This window comes from Equus przewalskii, chromosome 9 (assembly GCF_037783145.1).
Source record: "Equus przewalskii isolate Varuska chromosome 9, EquPr2, whole genome shotgun sequence".
In the NCBI taxonomy this organism is placed as follows: Eukaryota; Metazoa; Chordata; class Mammalia; order Perissodactyla; family Equidae; genus Equus; species Equus przewalskii.
The window spans coordinates 3,527,495-3,551,632 of record NC_091839.1 but is presented as its reverse complement, the minus strand read 5'-3'; the positions used below and the strand labels follow the sequence as shown (position 1 = coordinate 3,551,632).

General features: G+C 51.3%; 1 long non-coding RNA gene across 2 annotated transcripts in view; it reads left to right on the top strand.

The window, feature by feature from the left end:
* Window positions 1-24,138, top strand: part of LOC139085428 (uncharacterized) — a 170,187-nt gene that overhangs the window by 105,020 nt on the left and 41,029 nt on the right. The window contains exons 5-6 of one of the 2 annotated variants that reach the window (XR_011543687.1): window positions 18,393-18,504; window positions 19,111-19,275. This is a non-coding gene — a long non-coding RNA (uncharacterized lncRNA). Of the gene's footprint in view, window positions 1-4,860; window positions 5,021-18,392; window positions 18,505-19,110; window positions 19,276-24,138 lie in introns of both variants that reach the window. The other variant, XR_011543688.1, reaches the window with a different exon arrangement.

Here is a 24,138-nt window from a genome sequence, read left to right as displayed (position 1 = left end):
AGATTACCGCCTTGTGTGGATCAGGGTCAAACTGACTCAGCCCAAAGCATTCTCTTTTGTTCTCTTCACTCCTATTTGTGTCTGAAGTTCAAATTTGGAGAACTCTGGGGTTCGGGGTACCGAGGTGAAAGCATGAAGTTTGGCTTGTTTTGGAGCATAGAAAGACGACCCTCCCAGACCAATCCCCAAAGCACCCCGCACCCTTCGGGGCCACATCCACCCTAATCTCAACTCGGGCGGTGAGAAGTGGCAAAGATGAAATTTCACCTTCCTGCCCTGTCCCGGAGGTGAGGGGTTCCTTGGAACTGGGGGGCCTTTTGCTTTGAGAAGAGGTACCCAGGAGGTGTGGAGAAATGCTGACTGTGCATGATGGAGACAAAGGACCACAGGCCAGCCTTGGCTGGGAGAGCTGCTGCAGGGCCCACACTCCCCTTGCCCAGCACGCGGCTGGGCAGATTGGCCGTCTGAGCCAAGGCCCGCCTTGGTGGCCAGGCCCAGGGAGCACACCCGCACCCTCAGGAGGGCAAAGGGGTTCTGGGGCAGGTCCTGGACCGCTGTTTGTTAGCAGTGGGATCTGGTCAAGCTACCGAGCTTCGGTCTCCGCTCTGATATGTGAGGATAAGCATTCCGTTTCGTCATCGTGTGATACATCAGCAAGCTTCTTGCTATACCATGAGGGGCACATATGGGGCTCTCAGTTCATAAATGCAAACTCCTTCATAAATACACACCGGGGCAGAACAGCACAGGAGTTAGGAGCACACGTGCTGGCTTTGAACTACCTGGTGTAAAACTTCTGGATTTGTCCTCACCGGCTGTACGTCCTGAGTAACTCAGCCTCTCTTTGAGTCTTCGGTTTCTCGTTTGTAAAATAGAGGACTCCCTGCTTCATCGAGCATTAAAGGAGATGTGTATGTAAAACCCCAAGCATACTGCCTGACACACAGGAACAATTCAATAAAAGGTACTTATTACTAATTTCAAAAACCCCTAGCACTTCCAGTTCTTGGTATCTACCCCAGAGAAGCAATAACACAAGTGTGCAAGGATGTTGATTGCAGAGTTGTTTGTAATACAGTATGACAAACTGGAACAACCTAAATGCTCCTTGACAGGGCAGTGGAGAAACAGACGAGGCCGTGCCCTCCCACGGAACGCTGTGCTGCAGCTTGAAAGAACAGGCAGCCCTGTGTGTACTAACAGGGGCCGAGCTCCAAACCCATCGGGGAGGGAGAGAAAAGCAGTGGAATAACACATTTGCTATCATGGTATTTTGGAAACTGTGATTGTGGAGGAAAAACCCTCCACAATATAAATCTACGTGCGGGGCTGGCTTCATGGGCTTGTGACCGAATGCTGGGTATATGAAGCATTCTTAATCATTTTGAAATTTTTGAAATTCTTAATCATTTAACCTTTGGACTGTTTTGCGAGTGAGGTCTGTTGGGACACTGGAGCAAGCACATGAACAGGGGAGATGCGGCATAGCAGTGTGGACTGGCATCTGGACTCTGATTGGTGGTGGTGATGGCGGCAGTCACAGGAAGGCCTCCGAGACCTAGGAACAGTGAAGGGACCTGCAGTAGGTGACCAGCTTACCTGTCCATCCCTGGAGCCTGTCCCTGCAGCGTCTGCACAAATATTTACTCTTTGACCTGAGTGCCAGGATGAGAACGGCTGATGCCCCAGCAGTCAACTTTTGTCAGTAAATTACTACAAAATAAAAGCATACGTGTGGACATTGCAGTGAAGCATATCAGGGAGTTATTAGAATCTTCAAATTCTGCAGAATCTCTGTTTTTGTGAACTGCTACCATATTGCAAAGCCAATATCCACAAGTGTAGATATAAAAATCGTCCCATTGGGTGGAAAAGAACAGTATTTTCATACGAAGCTAGAGAAGAACCAATTACTAATGAGTGAGACAATTTTAAAATTAATTTTTCCTGGTAATTGAAGATACAGTGATTGATGGAATGCATAAACAGGCATTTTGAATTATATTCAAATGATGTCTCTTGTATGACCTCCACAAGTTGCAGGAAATGTCAGGGGAAACATTAAAATACCATTGTGGAAATTTGCATTGAAAATTCAGACTTACACAAACTGGTTCTTGGGGAGAGTTAAATCTTTTTAGAAAAATTGTTCCATGGAAATCACCAGCTCTCCAAGTACTAAAATTTGTATTTTGAAATAATTATCAGAAATTTATTCCAATGCCGTCGGAGTCTGTAAAAAACTCTTCAGATCCCCAGTAACAGTTGCATGAGCAGAAAGATCATTCTCAAAGTAAGAATGAGCAAATATTGTTTGCGATCTTGCACTTGCCAAGGCTGATTGACATCACTTCCCATTCTATCAGTTGGAGATGGAGTTGCTAAAAGTATCAATTTCGATAGTTTAAGAAATGAATTTGCAGAAATTTGCAGAAAAGAGAGCCAGAAAAATCTTATCATCAATCAAAATGTCCACGTTAATAAATTATTACTTGCTGTATTATATAAAATTATGGCACCAAAAGTTTTTCTTTTTGCAATTTGTAAGTTATGTTGTTACTCAAGCAGTCATATTGTCCCTATTGCGTCTTAGAAGTAGCAGAGTTTTTTAAAGGAAAAAGATTTGACTTTTAGTGTATCTCAGTGTATCATCTCCGCTGGTAAATGATGCCCATGTGCTACGAGGGACCTCAAGTTTGATCTCTTGGTTAAGGTGCTGTCTTCTTGGTTCTCTGTTGAATGGTTACTGCTTTTCCCATTATAATTAATTCTTGTGGGGAGATGCTTCGAGACTGTGCAGATATCCTGTTTCTTATCACACTTTTGCCCACTAATTTTAGCATCTATCGCCAATACTTGCCTGCAACAGTTATTACTGTGGAGTTTGACTAATGGTGACTTTCTATTTCCATCATTTCTTCCATATCTGTTAATTGAAATTCCATAGTAAGGAAGAGTTGTCCCTTCTCCCCCGTTTATTTATTTACTCAATGAGTTATGTATATCAGCATGGACTTAGGGATGTATGTTTTATTGTAAGGGTTACAATCTATTACTATTATTTATTTTCTTACTTAAATTGTCCCAGGTTTGGCCACTGGGAGCTCCTTCAAGCTGACTCTGGGACATTTCAATGTGCCCCCATTCCTTGAGCCCTTTGTTGCTTTCTAGCACCAAAAGATTTTTCCCTGCCCCAGCCGAGCTCTCCTTCTTCATGCAATTTCAGGGTGAATTCAAATGGGCAACTCTTTAAAAACTCTGGAACCAGAAGATTAAACAAGCGTGTGTCTCGTGATGTGCCCACGTCACATGCAGTATGTTCTCTGGGTGGCTGTGATGATCTGAGAAGGGGCTTGTGGTCACATGAATCCCAGGGTGTGTGTGTGGACATGCATGTTTATCATTATGGAAATGGGCGCTCTTCTTAATCCTGCCGCCATGATGGGTACTTACTGTCTGGAGCATCTTTCCCCAGCCTGAATGGAACGGAGGGATTCCAAGGGACTGCTTGGGTCTGGGAGGTCTGGCTCTGAGCTGGAACTGGACCCTGCTTCTCTGTTCCCCTGACTCTACCCTGAACACAAAGGAGCGTCCAGTGTGGGGACCTCTCTGATCTGGGCTCAGCCCGCCCGCCTCACCGTGATCGAAGGCAGAGCTCTAACTGCTACCACATGATGCAGTGCCAGCGCCCTTTTCCTGAGAAATAAACCTGTTTCGCCAGGAAAGAAATCTAGGTCTCTAAGCAGTGACCTTGACTGAGGATAAAATGTCAATATTCCGAATGTTTTAAGTTAAAAGAAAAATATACAACAAAACTCCCCCGAATTTTCTTGGATAATGGTGGTGGTAGATAGAATTTTGAGGATGAAGTATATATAAAATTATAAAGGCACTGACTATAAATCTAAAGTCTCATTGTTTAGAGTTATAGAACACTTATAATACCTCATAATTTTATGGTGGTTTATACATGGACTGCTTTAATTTATGGCCAAATTCAGCTAAACATAAAGGTATAGTTTATTCATGTAATACTTAAAATTTTACCAATTAAGTTTATATGTAACTTTTAAATTTTGTTACTAAAGGAAGTAAACTCTGCTGCCCAGTGAGCTCTCCAGCCTCTTCTGGGTTTCTGGCAGTCACGAGAAGCACGCTTGAGAAACTCACTGTCTCTAGTACTCAGAGCCCTCGTGGCATCAGGAAGGAGCAGAGGGAAAATGAGGGGAACCCCTCTCCCTAGCTGCCGCCCAAAACAAGTTGAATAAATGTTTGCCAAGTAGAATCCGGTTTAAGAAGGACCAAGTTCTGCACTCTCACTGATGGGCGTGTCTGCTTCCCGTGCTGTTTAATTCCCTTCATTTGGAGAAAACCTTCTCTATGCTTTCACATTTGTCAATTTTCGCTTTTTCCAAATTTTGGCCATTTTAATTCATTCACTCAACAAACGTGTACTGAGTCCTTCTATATATTAGGAACAATTGGTGTCTCAGAGAGCAGGAGGAGGCACTGAGATCTGGGTGCCTGAATCCACCCTCTACAACAGGTTTGTGTGGACCCCAAGGAGGGGACGAGCCCAGAGAATGACCCTCTGTCGTCTCCACGTCCTCGATCGTAGCTCTGCCTGGGAAGTCAGACACTGGGGCTGAGGAATCGGAGGCTTTTGTGCTAAAATCTGTCTTTCACCTGTTTAAATTACAATACTGAATAATTACGTATGTGTAAAAACTGTCAAAAGTACACTTAAATCGTACCTTTGCCGTGTGCTAAAATTACTTGGCATCATGACCTATTTGTACATCATTTGAACCAAATATCTCAGCCTGGAAATGTAAACGTGGTTTTGTTTTTGCTCTGCAGGTTAAGTCCGCAGACGTCTGCAACAAATATGATTGCAAGTGTGAAGGTGACATGATTTACTTAAATCAGGCAATTTCTCCATTACAGCGCAGAAGCCTCAACTCGTAAAGACACTCTTCAGCAGATGAACTATAACGTCGCCCGGCATCCGTCATATTAGGTGATTTGAAAGGAAAGAACAATTATAAAAATGAATGTAATTCCCTGTTGAAGATTAAAAAAATCCAGTTTTTGCAGCAGGGGGTGGTTAATTTTCCCCAGATAAAAACAGGTTTCACAGCAATTCTGCTGCTATAACACTCCACGTGCAAAACGTAAGAAGAAAAGGTTCCAGCCAAGGCAGACAGGAGCAGGAATTAGCAGTTTGGGGGGCGGGAAGCGGGCTTCCCCTCCAGCATCGGAGGTTATTTTCTTCCCCACAGGAACAGCTCTGTTGCCATAAACCTGCTGGTGTGCCCCCACCCCCCCACTTACCCGGGGTCTGAGCTGCTTTCAATTAGCAGGGATTATTAACCTGGAAACATTTTAAACCGCTGCCGAAGCTGCTTTCCTGCGTTATGAGCTGAGCTAGAGCTGTCACAATAAAAGCTGATTGATTAGCAAAGAATGTACTCACAGCAACTGATGCCCAGGGCCGTTCTCCACGCATTTCACAGCCTCCCCTGCCCCCGAATTTTGCGTTTTCATTCTGAGATTAACCTTGGTTTCTCTCTGGCACCTTCTACAGCCTGCAGGCTCTCAACTTCCCACTCCTCTGCCTGCCCTGGACCTGCTCTGTCTTCAAGCCCAGTCTCCCGCCTGGCCCCGGAGGAGGTGACCCACAGGCTCGAGGGGGAGGCTCCCAGAGGAAGGCTGTGACATTCCTGCCTTATCAGCCTTTTTCATTGGTGTTTGTCAGAATAACAGCAACAATAACACATCTTCAAAGAGCAGAGGCCACAGGGGTGGACGGATGGGGTGGAGGCAGGTGACCGCAACCCGTTGGAGGGTTTCAAACACTGACGGCATTTACCCTGAAGCCTCCGCTGGTCCTCAATGGTCTTACCTTCTACTGATCTTTCTTAAGTCTTCTTGGGTGAATCTCTTGTTTCTCCAACTAAACTAATTAATTTATTTGATAACGCATACTATTTGGTTAGCAGTGTACTAAGCTTATATATATATAACACACTAGTATATATATGTACATATAACACACTTTTACCAAATATTCATTATATAAATGTATTTTCATATTATGTGATATTTATATATAATATATAATACTTATATTGTTATATATACATATATATACTCATACAAGCATATATAATACTATGTTATATAGTATTATATAATACTTATATATAATGCTTATATATATCATTTAATATATTTATATATATCATTTAATTCTAGCAACAATACTCTTAGTTAACCAGAGTTAATACAATTTTTTTAAGGTTTTTTTTTTTTTTTTTTTTGGTGAGGAAGATTGGCCCTGAGCTAACATCTGTTGCCTATCTTCCTTTTTTTTTTTTATCCCCAAAGCCCCAGTGCATAGTTGTATATCCTAGTTGTAAGTCCTTCTAGTTCTTCTATGTGGGATGCTGCCACAGCATGGCCTGATGAGCAGCAATATGTACCCACCTGGGATCCGAACCTGTGAACTCCAGCTGCTGAAGCAGAATGCAGGAACCTAACCACTCCTCCGGGCCTGCCCCTAATACCCCCATTTTTATGGATGAGTAAACCGAGGCTTGTAAGTGGTTGAGGCTGACTTCAAAATGCGGCAGGACGCTAAGCACCATGCTGCTCTTTGTCCAAACCTGTCCCTGCCCCCAGCTTCACACTGCTTCTCTGTCACAGGAGGGTTGGGACTGGATCCTCCATTCCTTCCCAGGCTGTTTGTTTTTTTAATCCATCGGCTTCTTCAACACACGTTTGCCGTGTGCTTGCCTTGTGCCTGGCGCGGTCCGGGCTCTGGGGACAGCGATGAACTAGTCCCACCAGCTTCCTCCTCCAGTGGGGACGGGGCTCAACTGGTTTTGACCCGTTGGCAAGGGCAAGGTCAGCCTCTGCTCCTCCATCGGCCTCCCAGGCTCACTCAGGAGCACGGCTGGGGGCTGCAGGCCTGCTAAGGAAGTGCGGGCCCTGAGTCAGGCTCGTTTCCCGCCTGCGAGAGGATGCTCTGAGGTACGCGTGACGCAGCGGCCGCGCGGGGTCAGCCGCCAGACCGGCCTGAATGCATGTGCCCGCGTAGACGGGAAGGCAGGCTGCTCATCTTGGCCGAAAGGAGAGCTCCAGCTGCAGAAGCTCAGCAGATCCACCACAGCCCACGTTGGGTGGCCTGGAAGGAAGAGGCTGGGTTTTCTCCTTGGACACACAGGGGCTGCCTTCAGCCCCCTGCTGCCCTTTTGCCAGACAGAGAGGGGCCGGAGTTCAGGCCAGGGTGGGGGGCGGGGGGAGCGGCTCCCCGAGAGGCGGGGCCGGGGTGAGACGGACCAAAGTCATTTCTGGATTATGACTCAAAGCAGAGACGAGAAGCATTTATTCCCCGCGGAGCAGAGCCGGCTCTGTAGTGCTGAATGGAGAGGTGAGGTATTACACCTGTTATCTTTTGAACTAACTGCTATTGCGTGTCCCATGACCAGCCATGGCAGGGTTTTTGTTCCCATGAATGAATGGGCTATAAATCTGTCGCAGTTGACACTGGCAGCACTACTAGAGGGTGTAAAGAGAAAATGTGCCGAAGAATCTTGTGGTCTTGGCTTGCCTGGAAAATGAGTTCAATAAAATGGAGGTGCTCAGTGCTTATTTATAGGGCAAACCGATCCATCGAGCACTGGCCGTCAGAATCTAACTTAGTGCGTTCTCATTTACACCCCCCCGGGACCGCACATCCCCCGCCGCCCAGCCGCTCCGGGGGCGCAGCCGCCGGCCCGGGAGGAGCGGCTCCGCTCGGTGTCTCAGGTCCAGGAGCCGTCAGGGGTGGCCGCTGGAGGGGCTTTGTTTTGAGTTGGTCACAAGCAGGAAAACCCGAGACTGTGAACAGTTCTCTACTTACCTTTCAGTTTTGAGGGTGAGTGACAGAAAATGGGATAAAATTAATTGCCATTTTTCAGGCCCCTGAAACAATAAATTTCATCAACCATAAATTTAGAGCTGGGTTAAGTGCTGAAAACAATTTCTTGCTAATTTTTCCCTTAATTGCATTCCCAAGAAGGAGGTTTGGTGCTTACTGGTGGGATTATTATATAAAAATTATTTGTTAGGAAGCACAACGAATAGTAAATCAGAAGCTTACCTGAGACAGGGTCACTGTTCCCCACAATTCCTCCTCCCCCCACTCAGGCCATCTCCAGCAAGGGCCTCGGCAAATAGGAGGATACGGGTGACTGTGCCCGCTGTCCCCTCGCCCCTGCGCCACCACCCTGCGGAGACTGTGTGGATTCAGTGAGATGCCTCACGTCCTGAAAGGGACAGTGTGAGTCACGTGTGGTAGGAAGCGAGGGGACAAGTGGAATGACCACTGTGCGGCCTCCCTGACCCGTTTACTTTGTTGGGGCTCCACGTTGAGGCCGGCGAGCTGCAGTGGAGGCCAGCGGACAGCCCCACCCTGTTGGTGGAGGAAGTTGAGAGATGGCAGCGTCGTGTCGCAAACCGCTGGGGTGGAGTGAAAGTCTGCTCCTGTCTCACCTTGGGTGCTGAGAGCCACGTCCCAGGGAGAGATCCTCCAGCGGGAAGGGCTTGTTGGGGTGTAGGGTCTGAGAGTTGGTGCGGCCTCGGTGAGGGGCAGTGGCTGCGGGTTATCACAAGCTGCTGGTTCTGTGGGCGCTAGGCCTGGCTCCATGCAGGATGGAGGCTTGTCCTCCTGTCCCTGCTGTCTGTGTCCCTTCAGGACTGGAGGAGGCCCACCAGCCTGGATCAGTCTCCTTGGCATTTTCCAGGTGAAGAGAGGGTGATTGATTCGCTTGACAGAACCAGCCAGAGACAGAGCCTGGCCAGAGCCTGTGCCCGTCGAGAGCGCCTGGTGACTGAAACTGTGGTTTTGGCGCCATTCGGGGAGAAGGCAAGGGGCCGAGGGTGGTTCTGATGTGACGAGCACACAGGACTGCGCCTCAGCGGATGGTGGGCATCTGCTTCTGTCCCTTTGAAATGGCGCCTCCCGTCACAGGCCGATGATGGCCGTGGCGGCGGGGCCCTCCGGCTGTTTGGTGCCGGGCTGTGCTGCCGTCTGGGACAGTGGGTCTTCCATTGCTGGCCTGCGGAAGGGGAAGGGAGGCCTTGAGGAAGAGATGTGGCATCCGGGCTCTGAGAGTCTTCCCAGGGACAGGCAGGAGGGGCAAGTGGACACCGCAGGACAGAGCAATATGGCACATTGTCACTGTACCCGGGAGGCAGGGTCCAAAGTCGGTGGGCTGAGCAAGGTAAAACTAGAAAAAAGCCACAATCCCCTTGCAGGCCTGCCGGGGAGGCTCTGCCTTAGAGAGCGACCCGGAGTCCAGCAGGGGCTGCTGTCACTCTGGGGCTGGAACAGAATGCTGCATCTCTGCCCATGCCTAGAGTCACATTCGGCTTGGTGACACATCAGGCCACGTGGGCTTCAGAAGAGCTGAGACCCCAGCTGAGGGACCCGCGCAGATTCCAGTCTTGTTTTCCAGGTCCCCCGAGGCGGAGCGAGGACAGCCCAGCTGAAGCTGACCTTTTCTCATGGGCGCTGTGTGAGAGGTGGGCGCTGCCCGGGGGAAGCCGGGCGCCTTGTCTGGGGTTTGTTGGCACGAGCTCAGAGCTCAGAGGAGGGGTCACTGAGGGCTGACAGCAAAAGTGAGGGACTGAGCCCCAGGGACCTGGGGTGAGGAGCAGAGCAGGAGGATGCTGAGTCCCTGCCTGTGGGCAGCCCAGCCTGGAGGGGAAGTCACGCCAGTGCCGGCCGAGCGGACGTGCAGGCTACAAGTCATTCCCATAGCAAGTGCCTCGGGGGTCCACGTGGAAAGAACAAAAGTAAAACAGTGCTTTCCGAGTATAGGAGTCATACAAATTTGTTTTTGAACATTGGAACATACCGAGAAGTTTCAAGAAGAAAATAAAAACTGCCTGTAATCCCACTACCCAGAGATAAACATTGTTAGATTTTTATGCATTTCTTTACACGTCCATGGGCATTTGGATGTATTATTATTTTTTCAAAATTGGGATTCTACTATACATGTAGTTTTTATGTCTTGCTTTTTCCCTTTCACATATTATAAACATTTCCCATGTCCTTAATGGTTTTCACAAACTTTACTTTTTTAATTTTAAGAATTCACAAAATTGCATTTTATGGATGTACAATATCATTTAACCATTTCCTTCTTGGTAAACATTGAGTTGTTTCTAGTTTTTTGACGTTACCAGTGAAGTTCCCAGGGACAGGCAGGAGGGGCAAGTGGACACCGCAGGGCTGAGCAAGGTAAAACTAGAAAAAAGTTACAAATATCCTGTAACATTAATCATTGGGTGCACCTCTGGGCTTTCCTTACAGTGAATTCCTAGAAGAGGAATCCTATATGGTGAGGCCCCTTTATTTTGAAAATTTGCCCCCAGGGGAGGTCGGTCTGGCGAGACGTGTGTGAGAGTGGCAGCCTTGCTTTCCAGACGGGAGATGGTCTGTACCAAGCTGCCTGTTTGATAGATGCAAATACTTAAAATTGGAATTTCTTTTATGATTGAGGTTGGATAAATTTTCGTACGTCTCTTGCATATGTGTATTTCTTCGGTGAACTGTTTGATAGTTTGCCCATCTTTTTCTTGAGGAGTAAGTCTTTGAAAGAGCGCTGTGCAGCATGAAGATATCACCTGTCCAGCATGAACTCTTCACTCTCGTGGTGGGGCTGAGAAGGAAACCTGGAGCGTTGGGGTTCGGGCCAGGCCTTGGAGAGTTGGGACGTTTTGACAGCTGGGTCTTACATCCGTCCAAAAGGTCCCTGCTCGGGTGAGCCACGCGAGGAACACTCTCGGGAAAACCACAATTCACTTTGTGCCTTTAACAAAATAAGTCTGGTGAGCTAGGGTAAAATATTTTTGGTGTTGGTCTCTGCTGAAAATAACACGTAAATGACCACAAACACTGAAGAAAGGAGGCATCCGACAGGCTTCAGAAACAAGGCGACTCGGCTTCCCTCTAACGTCCTTCCTTGACCATCGCCTTGGTCTGGGAGGCAGAGGGTTGGGGAAAAAAATATGACAAGGCTTAGGGGAACTTCTGGTTTTTCACTGCTTTGCCTGTGTGTGTGCCTACGCGTGTGTGCGAGAGTGTTGGATCCCAGAGCCCAACCAGCTGGGCGTTTTATGGGGATCTTGCTCCCATCGCTTTGTGGGGGCAGGTCTGGTTTTAAGCACGCCCAGCACCCCCTTTTTAATGGGGCTGCCCTGTGTTTTCATTGTTTGCACACATGTGGGGCTGGGAAGTACTTCAGCGGCTGGTCCGAATTTGGGCCAACTCTGGTTGGCTCCGTGGTCAGCTGCTGACGATCGCTACAGCATTTCAGAGGGTGTTGGCAAGGCAGTCATGCAATCAACATCTCCCTCTCTGATAGAGGGCGAGGTGACGACCAGCTGACTTTTGGGAACCTGATGATCACTGACAATTAGGGGAAGCCCTGGAGGGGAAGGTATTGGGTTGTTCCAACAATTGCACTCGAAGGTGCAGGTTGTGAGTCGGCTTTCAAAACAACAGGCAAGGCAGATAAAGGCCCTCCTGTCCTGTCCTTTTTGGGTCAGGGTGGGCACAGCCACTCTGTGCTTTATTTTTAGCAAATGTGTGTGGCTAACGCAGCTAGAACCACTGGTGATGTTTCAGGAAATTTATTTAAAATTCAATTTGTACATCGTGACTTCAAGCACTGCTTTTGGGGAAGTGTGTTTTGCATTATGCCATATCAGTTCGGGATTATGGACTCCGAGGGAATATGTATAATTTTTATGCACTATGTTTATTGGCACATTTGTGTTAATAGCCAATAAGATGATATTGCCATCTTAATACCTTACGAGTCTCTGTGACTCTGTGGCTAATGAGTGGGGCCTCTGAGTACCTGACTGAGGGGCAGAAGGAGGCGCGATGGACTCGAGGCTGGGGGAATGATGCTGGAAATCCAAATACTGGCTTGGCAGATTGTGTCCCTGTCATACGGAAGAGGAACCTATAATGTAGAGGGGGAATCTGGGCTTAATCAGGGGACAGACCACCAAGGAGGCATTGACGTGTTTGCACAGCAAAATGACCTTCCTTTGGAGGGAAAAACAATCCCAAAGATATTTAGTTCCCAATTAAATAAAGCCACGTCCTCCTGACTTGCTTCCAGTGACCCTTCTGCTCCTGGGAACCTGGATCTTGCTTTTTGCAGTGAATTTATGGCTACTCCTGGACAGATAACAAGAAGCCAGACAGCTGACCCCCCAACTTTGCCCTGGCTCCTCACTGTGGACCACGTGTGATGATTTCCCACGGCAGAGCTCTCAGGGTGAATTATTCACGGAGATAGCACCAAGAAACAGTGCAATGTTAGTTACATATACTTATATCTTCCGCACAAACATCCCATTAGTGCAAACCACATTCATTGGAAAATTTAAAAAAAAGGAAAACCAAGCCAGCAGGGGAACTTTCTGCTCCAGGGAATGCGTGTTGGTGCTGAGGTCTCTGTGTCTCCTCACAGGTGGCCAGTAGGGAGTAGGGGCTGAAACATGGCCACAGAAGTCATTGCTTTTGTTTGAAGCGCCAGTGCCAAACCACAGCAGTTAAGCAGATTACAGATATTTTTACCTACATTGTCCATGTCCTGTTGTCACTCCATCATCTACCAAAGCCAGGTGATCTGATTGCATTCAAACGTGGGGAAGTCATAAGGACAGGCAGCTTCTATGAAGACGGAAGACGGGTCATGGAGCACAGCCGGCGGGCAGAGCGGCTTCAGGCCCCTCTCCTTGGGATGCCATGGCGCTGTCTTGGCTAGAACGTGGTTGACCCTGTGACTATCTGGATCAGAGGAGCTCAAGTCTGTGTTTCGCCTTTGCCCCTATGCAGGTAGCACGTCTGTTTTCTTAATCATCTTTTCATCACCCACGTCACAGGCATGGCGCCCGGTGGGCGCTCACCAAGATTTGCAGAAACTGGGTGGGGGCTGCGGGAAACGCCCCCTGCAGCCTGAAAGTCACATGGTCTGCTCTCCCTCCGTGAGATTCCAGGGATAAAGTCCTCTCCGTCCCAGCTCCCCTACCCTGTCCCAAATCCAGGTGTGTTTGCCCAAGGCCCATCCCTTCTCCTGTGTGCTGTCATGCTAGAAAGAAAGCCGAGAGGCCATTTCTGTAGAAGGTGATCCCCCTCAGGGAGAATCTGCATCTTAATAAAGGAGTCTTGAAGACCAAGCTCTTTGCAGCCACAGGGAGGGGCAGGTAATAGTGACAGGTCTGGCAGCAGGTCTGGCTGCGTCTGGTAATATTTTGCAAATCCACTCCCATCCCAATAGTATAAAAGTGTTCATCTAATGTTCACCTGGGATTTTATGGTTTTATTTCGCCACATTTAAATCTCGAATCTGCCTGGGATTACTTTTTTAATGGTGGAATTAAGTATGGATAAGAGATTCATTTTATTTTTTCCAAATGGCCTGTTCATGGTGATGTCATCATTGATTCTGTTGCGCTGTGAAGTTCACGCTCACCCTTGGCAGTCACCTCTTTCCTCATCGTCCACAGAGAAGCTGAGATTCAGAGAAACAGTCCTGGTTAAGAGAAGGAGCTTTGGATCCAGTGAGGTCTGGCTTAGAATCCAAGCTCTGCTACTGACCAGCTGTGCAGTGGGAAAACTTATCTTCCCTCTCTGAGCCTTTGCTTCCTCATCAGGAAATGGGGGTACCACCCCCTCCCTGGCTGGGGTGAGACCCAAATGATGCATGGATGCACATCGGGCATCCCCAGAACTGGCAGGCCCAGAGTTCTCAGTGAATGTGGGTTGCTGCCATTATTACAAATCCCTTTGTATTTTCACTCATTCAATTGAAAGACGAACTGTGGGACCAAGTTGCCCTCATCTTCAACCTCAGCGCCTGTCCTCATGACCTCATGACCTCCTCCAAAATGGCTCCTCTTTCCCGTGCAACCACCCAGCTATGCAAGGAAGAAGATACATCGAGGGCTCATTCTCCTGGGCCTTCCTTGCAGTCCCACCCGCCATTTCCAGTCCATCCCGGAGGCAGCCGGGGAGTGACTGCAGCACGGCTTTAGAATCAGCCTCTCCCCACGACCAGCCCAGCCTTTCTCTCTCCGGCTTCGAGACATGCTGCTTTCCACACACGTGCTGGGCTCCGGGGGTCCCAGGCCACCCCGCTCCCCACCTGCACAGGCTGTCTCCATCCTCCTGCTCGTTTCACCAGAATGCCTTCACCGCCTTCTGTGTCTGTCAATCTCAGGTCTGGTAGAGCTGCCTTCTCGAGAAGACTCCCTTGTCTTCCTCCTTTACCTCCCGACACTTAGTTTCTGCTTCTTCTGTAGCTCTCTGTTGCCTGCACCAGCTGTAGGTGAGGTCCTGCCGGCGGGGCGACACTCCTCACCCCTGAGCAGGGTGCCTGGAACAGTGGGGATTGGTTATAAAAGCCATCATTATGATAACTTCCACATTTGAGGGCCTGCGGATGTAGTAGGGTCAAGATTCCGACCTGGGCCTGGCTCGTTCAGACCTCAGCTGCCACAGACTCACCGGGCATGGCCTGTAGGCATGGCGGTCCTGGTGGGAACCACCACTCACAGGCGTGCTCCTAATAACCATCCATTTAATACCCAGCACATGGTCAGGCACTGCATCCAGCACGTTCCAGGCAATAGCCATTTCTGTCCCCATTGTACAGATGGGACATACAGACCAGGAGCAAGGGATAAGGAAAGAAGAGGAAGGAAGGGTGAAGCTGGGAATGGAGCTGACGCTGAAGATGGGAGAAGAGCCTGTCTCACTGCCTGCAATCCCACTTTTCACGGGGGAATTGGACACGGATGAGTCTGTGTCTGCCACTTGCCTCCCCAGGTGTCCCCAGGCCTGTTCAGCCGTGACAGGCGGTGCTTAGGGTCGGGAGCCCAGAAGGCCAGAAGGAGGGGCCAAAAGTGGGACATCGCCGGCCGCTCTCCCCATCCCTGCAGGCAGCCATAACCTTGTAGACACTCCAAATTTCCCCCTTTTAAAAAATTTCCAATTTAATAACTTTACGTAGGTGTTTTTTAGACCCCATGGTGTTTGCAACAACCGTTATGGCTCTATTATGATAATACAGGAAAGTTACATTATGAAATAAATGCATTTTAGGGTTTTTCCCTGGCAACATAATGTAAGGATCATTCTGCATGTTGGTACTAAAGAATCAAAAACAGTTTAGTCAGTGGATGTGAACACTGTTTCTTGTCATCCAGTTAATGGATCTACTGTAGTATTTGTGTTCCTTCCAGCCCTGCTGCCGTACATCAATGAAAAATTATGTTTTTTTCCTCGGTGCTACAACACCCGTCATCTTTATAGGCAACGCATTCCCCTTCAAGTCGCGCGGTGTAAAATGCCTACCATTCCTCGGCCCCTTCCCTCCCCATCATTTACCTGGTTCTCGGCGATGGAGGGTCAGAGCCTCCTCTTATTAATGTTCTGTGTAATAGAAGTCAGCGCGCCCGTGTTCCTCATGTGGACGCCCAGCAAACAGCGGCTGTTAGTGTGCAAAGGGCAGGCAGGAAGCCTGGCTTTATTTTTTTAACCCTCTTTGTTGACTGCGGCTTGGCAGTCAATTGTAACCCCTCCTTGCATTTAAAGCAAGCCTGCCTGCCTCCCGGAAACAGCCACCAGCCCAGGGCCCACTCGCAGCTAAGACCCGGTGAGTCGGGATGCTGGTCTTTATTTCAAAGCAGAAAGAGCTGGCCTTGCCTCTCTGAGAATTATGCTCCCCGATCAGCAAAATTTGAGAGTCTCCAGGGTGAGCTGGTGAGACCAGGAGAACCTCATTTGAAGGGGAATCGGCCGTCCAAGGTCACACTCTTTTAGGACCACTCGCTGGTGGGATGGCTATGGCTGGGTGTTCCCCCGGGGTGCCTCCAGCCCCCTCGTCGTGCTGAGATCTGCGGCCGCCTCCCCCACAGGGTGGCAAAGCAGAAGTCTGCAGGGCCAGGCAGGGAGCTGACATCAGAGAAACGGGCTGCAGAGGGGCCCTGCTGCCCTGCCCCGGCCCTTGTTGCCAGGTGGGAATGCGACCCCATATTGTTGGTCCTCCGCTGTTTATGTAGAAGTGATAGCACCGGCTTTAAAAAAAGGTGTGGCCTTCTGAATTTTAAATGTTGGGTTATTAAAGTGAGAAATAATTTGTGTGTGCCGAAACCAATCTGGACCGTGAACTGCGTGCCTCTTTCCACTCCCTGGCCTCTCCCGTGTCCTGGACTTGTGACCCCAGTCTTGGCTTCGGGGAAGGGGAAGGGGGTAAAGTTGTCTGGGTGCCCTCTCACCCGGCCTGCCCTGAGTGGGTTCTCACGGCCTGGGAGCAGTCTTGGGTTGAGCAGCATGAACCATCCCAGTTGCCATGGGGGCCCCCGTTCCTATCAGCAACGCCACCTAGAAGGACGAGCAGGTCCACCTGGGCATCGTCCTGTGCCTCCGGCTGCAGCGTCTGGCTCTGTGCAGACAGTTCCCTCAACGGCGGCTTTGCAGACCCAGCTTTGCAGGGGTCTCGGGAGTTAACAGAGCCTGGGTGCAGACTGGGCAAGAGCTGTGTGGAAGCTCAGGAAGGGGGAAGTGGGGGAAGCTACCCTGACACCATGCATCCCTGGCTGGGAACGGGCCTGTTGGGTCTCTTGTCCTTGCTTGACCACGTGATCCTGTGGCTCGCCTCCCCCGTGTAGCAGGAGCCTAAGGGGGGACCAGCGTTTTCTTCCCTTTCTTCCTGCTCAGTCTCACACCAGGCTTCCCGGCAGATAGTCCATCCGAGCTGCTCCTTTCCTGGGGAGGCGGCAGATGGGCTGCTGGCGTCAGAAAGAGCGAGTGAAGATCAGCCTTTCCTGAGCAAGCGAGCCAAGCGCGCTGGCAGCCCACTTCCAAGGTGGGCGGGACACACGGCCAGGGAGGGGAGGGCAGGAGGGAGGCCCTGGCCTTCAAGGGCCTGAGATGGGCCCCTCAAGCAACACCCCATTAGGCTCGCGGGGCACAGGCAGCAAACATAACCCACTGTAGAAGCGACATTCTCGTGCAGAGAGACAACCGCATCTGCTGGCACGGTGGCTCCCGGGCTCACTGGGCCAGGCTCGGGCCCCGGTGCCACCTCTCGGGAGCAGCGAGGTTCCGTTCTGCTGCTTGGTCAGCTTTCTCGAGCTGACCTGGAACGGGGGGCCTGGACCCCAGGACTGAGGCTGAGAACCTCGGAGGGACAATGACCACTGTCCTGGAGGTGCCTGTGGATGCTGTGGGGCTGGGCCAGCGTGTGTGGGCAGTGGGTGGCAGAGCAGTCATCTGGGTCAGTATGAGAGGCCTTATGCTGAGCCCAGCGTGGGCTCTGTCCCAGCAAAGTCCTGAGGGAGTCCCAGAGCGCGGTGGCCTCCTGTCCCATTTCCACAGCCTCTGCTTCCAGAGGTGACGTATGTCACTGTGTGGCCAGGCTGTGCTCACTGGCTCTCTGGGTTCTGCGTGTGTGTCAACCCTGAGCGGCTGGCGGCAGCATGGGGGCCTGGCTTCGTGTCTTTCTCGGGAACACTGAGCAGCGTTGCTGTGCATTGACTTTCCCGTTAGCAGCTCCCCATGCAAGCAGAGGTGGACTCACAGAGTGGGACCTCTGCGAGGGCCACGGTGCTCCAAGGACTTTCCAGGACGCCAGATGACACTGCTGTGGGGCCTGCAGCTAAAGCCGGGGCCTTTCCAATTACGCTGCTGTGGATTTGGGAGGGTTTCTAGGAGACAGTCATTGTCTTCCTCTCCACACACCTTTCTCTGCTCTGCCTGTCCATGGCCTCCCCTCCTGTGAGGCCCCCTCTGCTTTCTGAATCTCCTCCTTTCTGGAACATCCTCGGAGCTCTGTGGAGTCTGCCTTAATGGGACAGGGGTCAGTGAGGAAGGGCCTGTCCTTCATGCCTGTGTCCTCAGGTCCCAGCAGGGCCGGGCCTGCTCAGGGACACCATGTCTCTGCCTGAACGGTGGTGGCACAGAGCGTGGGGATGGACCAGCCTTCACACACGGCCCTTTCCTGAGCTGGACTGCGGGTGGGTGCCACCTCTGGTGACTGTGGCATTTGCCTGCAGGAATTCAAGAGGACGAAATTCTGCCCCCAAACTCTGGCTTGCCAACTGGGTGAGCACAGGGCAAGAGCTATGTCGAAATTCAGAGAGAGGGATTTGGGGCGGCTCACCCAACGTTCTGAACATCTGGAATCCCTGAAGGAGAGACGCTGCTTCAGAGCATCCTGAAATTGGGAGATCCTTAAGGGTAGGAGCCAGGCTTTCTTTGTTCGCCCATCCCTCTCTGATTTCCCTCCTCTCTTCTCTTCCCACCCACTGCCCAGCTACCCTCGTCATCCACACTTGTCTTCCTTAGTCGGAAACAGAAGCTCTGCTGCCCTTCCCTCCCTGCACGGCAGACGTGCGACATGGCCCTGGAGGAGGCCCCGTGTCCAGGTGAGGCTGCAGGGAGCCGCAGGGCAGGGGTGAAGGGGGAACAGCCCCCGCACCTGGGTCAACCTCTTTGGACCCTGCACGGGTGGAGATTTGCCGTCTGTCCTCGGAGAATTGCATGTCGCATGCCTGGCTGGCCCAGCCTGACCCGTTGGTCTGTTCCTTTCCAGACTGGAGCTGTCTCTTGCCCCCCAGAGGCCCTGTTCAGCTGAGCGAGGCCTCAGTCCATGCCACTTAGTGTTTCTGCTTCATCTCTTGGACACGGGGCGGCTGCCTCTCTTGAAATCCTGAGCCGAGCGGAAAGCTCCGTTCTTGGCAGATTTTCTGCTGAGGCCGCCCTCCAGCTGAGGAGGAAGGGGAGACCTCACTGTCTGCAGCATGGGGGACACACAGGGACCCCTCCCCGCACAGACAATCAAGGCAGCCTGCAGGGGCCCTTCCGAGGGGACAAGTGTGGCAGGAGCTCAGCAGCACTCACTGACTGGGCTGGTCTGCAGCCGTGGTTGGTCCCACCGTGGCTTTGCGATTTCCAGGGAGCCTCCTGAGAGGGGAGTCCGGCGCCTGGGGTCTGGTTTAGATCAGGCAGAGGGCCAATTTCTTTCCTTTCAGGAGGTCAGCTGTTGGAGGACTGGCTCTGTGTGATCCTCTCTGGGCCTCAGTGTCCTCTTCGATCCATCAGGATGTGAAGGCTCCCTGGCACTGTGGGTAGAGAATGGGGAGATCCTTTGCACTGTGAGGAAGAAAGTGAAACCCACAGTGCGGTGTATCATCAAGGTACCATGAATGTGGGCTTACTCCCATGGGACTGGTGTACTCTTGAGTCCTTGTTCCACTTGGTTCAAATTCATCCATCCACCCATCCATCCATCCATTCATCCATCCACTCATCCACCCATCCACCTGTCCACCTATCCATCCATTGTTCATAGCGTTAGGCACTATGTAGGGTTGCAAGGATGATCGCATCTACGTCCCTGCCTTCAGAGGGCAGGCCTCATAATTATGTGCTTGTTTTTCCTGCCTCCCTGCTCCTTCTGATCTCGTAGGCTGGAGGAGACACAGTTTATTACGTGTTACGCCCAGGCAAAGCAGGGGGAATGCTCAGCGGAGGGAGAGCTCAGTTCTGGCTGGAGGGATTGGGGAAGGCTTCAGGAGGTGCCATCTCAGCTGAGCCTTTGAAGCCTGCTGTGCTGAGGACACGGTGATGGTGAGGCAGGCGTGTCTGGGTGGGGGGCCCAGAGGTGGAGTTGGCGGGTGTCTCTCTGCAGGACCTTCCCTTGAGGGAGAGGCTGTGTTTTGTCCTTCTTTCCCGCCGTGGTCCCCATCCTCCCCTTGGTGGCCTGCAAGTGCTGTCTGCAGACGTTGCTCTCCCCAGTGTGCATCTGTGCTCATGGAAGGCAAACAGACTCTGTGTGGGAAAAAGTCCTGGACAAGGGCGGCTCCAACACAGCCACGAAGGGGCTGTCAGGGAGAGGCCATCTCCGCCCGGACCCTGAGAGATCCGCTTCCGCGCCCAGGAGGATTCCCCACGCCATTAGCATCATCCGCTTCCATAGGTTTCATAGACATGCAAGGACCCCTAGGAGGTCAGGAAGAGGGAGAGGGCGGCCGAGGGTCCCTTGGCGGACCAGGGTTGACCTCCTGGGCCCACCTTTGCCGAGCAAGCTTTTGGGTTCACTGGGGACACTCTGACCAACTTAATGAGAGCGGCGAAGCCGGTTGGGGAGCCCAGTGATTGGTATGCATTGTTTTGTTTCTTTCATTAATTCTTGCTGCCATTCGGGATGCGGGGATGAACAATAGCAGGGGCCTGTACGGATCAATACCAGATTGCTGATAGTGCCTATCTGTTCTTGGAGCAGATTATTTGATAAATGGCACGGTCCATACGTCTTGACAGGTGTTCTCCGTACAGCCCAGACCAAACCGGGTCAGTGGAGCCTCACCACGGGAAGCCAGGAGAGCAGAGAGAATATTTCCTCTTGGGTACAAACCCATACAGAAATGGTCGCCTTTAAGCTCTAGATAACGAGTTTCTAGGAAGAGAGAGAGGAGGACAGGAGGGACCTGGACTTTCCTCCCCCGTTGCATTACTTGCCCTGTGGCTTGGGACTAGCTGGGTCCTGGCCTGGACCTGGACTCTGATGGGGACAGCAGGAAAGGTTTTATTCTGAAGGCAGAGCAGCCACCAATGGGATGATTGGATGACAGGTGGAAGAAGCCACTGGTGCCCTGAGTGGCCCATGCACCCCTGAGGGCTGGAGCCGAGGGCTGCAGACAGTGGCACGAGACCTGAAGGGGATTTCCAAGGGGAGCACGAGGCAGACAGGGCAGCAGCGTGAGGTTGAAGCTCCCGGGGCCCGAGGCAACCATGCTGAGGGGTGGCTGGCATGTCCAGTGGCTGTGCCGTGGCCCAGCAGTTGACACCTCTTTGCATTCCTGCCCCACTGGCCTGGTGTCCTTCATCCTCTGCATGGTGGGCACGTGCTGCTTCAACACTACAACCGTTAGGCTCTGCGACATGGTCAGGCTCTGAGGTCTGTGTTGGCCTGCCGAGAGGGTTGAGTAGCTGCTGGCCCCACCTCTCTGTCACCTTGTCGAGGGCCTGCCACACAGAGGATGTTCCCAGAGGCTGGGAGTGAATAAAGGAGGTACCCAGGGCCCCTGGGTCAGCAGCTCACGTGCAGACAGGAGCAGGAGGGCAGGGGACCACCTGAGGGACCACGCTCGGCCCCCACGCCATGGTGCTGGGGAAGCCACTGGGACGCAGGGCTACCTGGAGAAAGCAGCGCATTGTGGCGGGCATCTGGGAGAACGAAACCCTTCCACGGTGTCCCCGTGTTTGAACCCGCTGCGTCCCTGCGAAAAGGACAGAGCGTTCCTCCTGCTCCATTTAACAGAAGGGAAATCGAGGCCCCGAAAATGAAGTGACTTCTCTGCAGCCACCTGGGACAAGGCCCGCTGAGCTGTCGCTGCCCGCCCACCTCCGGGAGGAACAGCAGCCCGTGGACAGCAGCTGGGATGCCGGTGCCAGGAAGGACTCTGCCTCCTCCGCTGCCTGAACACCCCCTCAAAGAAAAGGGGAAGGTGAAGCTCCCCACGGAGCATCCTTCTTGCAATGGGAGTCCTTTGCCAGGGACTTACCACCGAACGAGAGGCAGTTCCCGGGGATGGTGACCCTCTTCTCCCGGAGAATGCTGGGAGGCTGGGGCCCCGACGTGTGGAAGGTCAGGCGTTATATTTTAGACTTTGCTTTCAAAAATCCCCAACAACTTCCTAAGGAATGATTTGACATCTTTAAGTTCAGCACTGGGCACAAATAAAGCTTATGGCAAAATTAACATAAATCATTAGCATTAATCACGTGGGGTTATTGATAGCCACACGCGGGCATGGATCACAGCTCTGGCCAAGCAATCCGGCGGGAGATATTTCTTGCAGCTGTCCCGGCCGCCTCGCCACATACGGCGGTGGGGCGGGCTTTCGTCCCTAATTTTCCTCCTCAGCTTGAGCTGTCAGTGACGCCCCTGTTCCCGTTCCCTTCTCCTCACGCTGGGCCGCTGACTTCATCATCTCCTTCTTCCTTTCTTCTCTCTCTTTTTTAGACACCAGATTTCTAGTCCGGGTCAGAATCCATCAATGTCTGTGGCTGTCACTTGTCACGTGACTAGTGGAAGCAAAATCGCCGGGTGACAATTAGCAGAGGGTGGCCCACATAGATCAGCTTCAATTTGGGAGCCTTCAGTTTTACTTACTCATTCATCTCCAAAGCTGAGAGATGCTCCCCTCGCCCCCCGTGACATGGATGCTGGTGTGCTCCTAACTTACAACGAGGAAGAAATGTGCTTTCTCACCAGCTCAAGATGCTAGGGGCAGGGGACATTATAAAATTAGAATAAAGCAAGGAACAGGGCTTTATTGTCACCGATGGCATTTGAAACATACAAGCAGGTCATATGTTATCTTTGTGGAAAAACGATGAGGGAAATTCCATTGGTCTGACCCTACTATAGGTCTCTCCAACCACAGTGCAATTGTGGTTGCATTAATGGGAGTATAGTGTAAAGAACAATGGAGGTGATAGGAAGGCGCTCTCTCCTACCATCCTGAAAAGGACTGTGGAAAGTATTGTGATCAGGAAAGACTGGGAGAGGTTTAGATACATAGGACCAAGGCTATGTGAGAAATGAATAGGGAACATTTAATCCAGCCATATGAGTACCCAGAAGGACCGTGACTTCTGGCTTCCCATATTTCATGAGCTTCCAAAGGAAGAGGGGGCAGAGAGTTCTGAGCAGCCCCAAGGGGTGGGAACTTCAGAGCTATGGATACACGCCCAGAACAAGGGAAATTGAGACTTTGAGCACTGACCACGGATGGTATTGCCTCCAAGGGAGGTGGGGAGTGAGTTCTCCATCAGCCAGAGGTATTCAACATAGGCTATGTGACCACTTGTAGGAGAGGTTGGGGAGGAAATCAACATCACGTCAGAGGACAGAGGAGATGACATTGAAGGCCCTTTCCCCCGACACAGAACTTAGGATTCATGTTTGCACCTGGTTGGAATGATGGAAAGAGAGAAATGACAGAGCAGCCCTCCTCAGCCCCTCTCTGGCCCCTGGGCTGCAGCTGAGCAAGCAGGGCACCAGGCTCCTCCGCCACGTCGCTCACCTTCCCCTTGTTTGCAAGCCTTTGGTGTCGCAAGGCTGCAGCGGCCTCGTGTGCGATGGGATCCCGGGGGCTCTGCAACCTCTTTGCTGAGAACTTGGGTGGGGGCCCTTTCCATGTGCTCTACACACACGTCCCCAGCACATTCCCAGGGAAGCCGCGAGTCTGGCTGGCAGAGGGCAGTTAACCAGCGCCAGGCTTTGCCAGTTCAAGGCAGAGGTAATTTCCAAATATTAAGGATTAAGGTGGCCTTGGGTTTGACGAATAGGAACAGAGGTCAGTCACAAACAGTGGGTTAGTCTGCAAGGCCGTAAGCCAGGGTCCCCACTCTCTGGAAGCCATGAGCTCCCTGTCTTTGGGACCAACACAGCTGCCTCTCCTCGCTGCTGTTCTCAGCTCTTGTGGAGCAGTTACTTGGAGTTCAGCCATCTTTATATGTGTCGGAGGGAGGGGATCAGAAAGCGTGTCTGCACTCCAGGACACAGGATTCTGGAAAGGACCTTCTCCATTCTAGAAACACTGCATGCCACGAAGACCGCCACTGCGTGTCATGAAGACCACCACTGCGTGTCATGAAAAAAAAAAAAAAACTCTTACTGAATTAAACAAGAGGGAAAATGTTTTGGCTTTTGTAAAAAAAAAAAAAAGTTCCAAGTTAGTTCTGCTTCAGATGGGGTTTGATCCAGCAGATTATGGGCTAGCACCAAGAGCCGTCTTAGTATTGGCTTCATCATCAGCTTCCACACCATATTACCTCCCTCTCCCAATAGCTCTAAGCCCTCCTTTCATGAATGCAAATGTGTCTGGCATTGCAAGCTTTGCATCTACACACGATCTTCAACTACTTGGCCAGAATTGGGTCATTAATTCCAGTGGTCAGCGTAAAGGCATATATCGATTGCCTTAGGACGATTAGTGTCCAACCTTGGTGCTGCCTGTGGGAGTCAACCCCATTCAAATTTCATGACT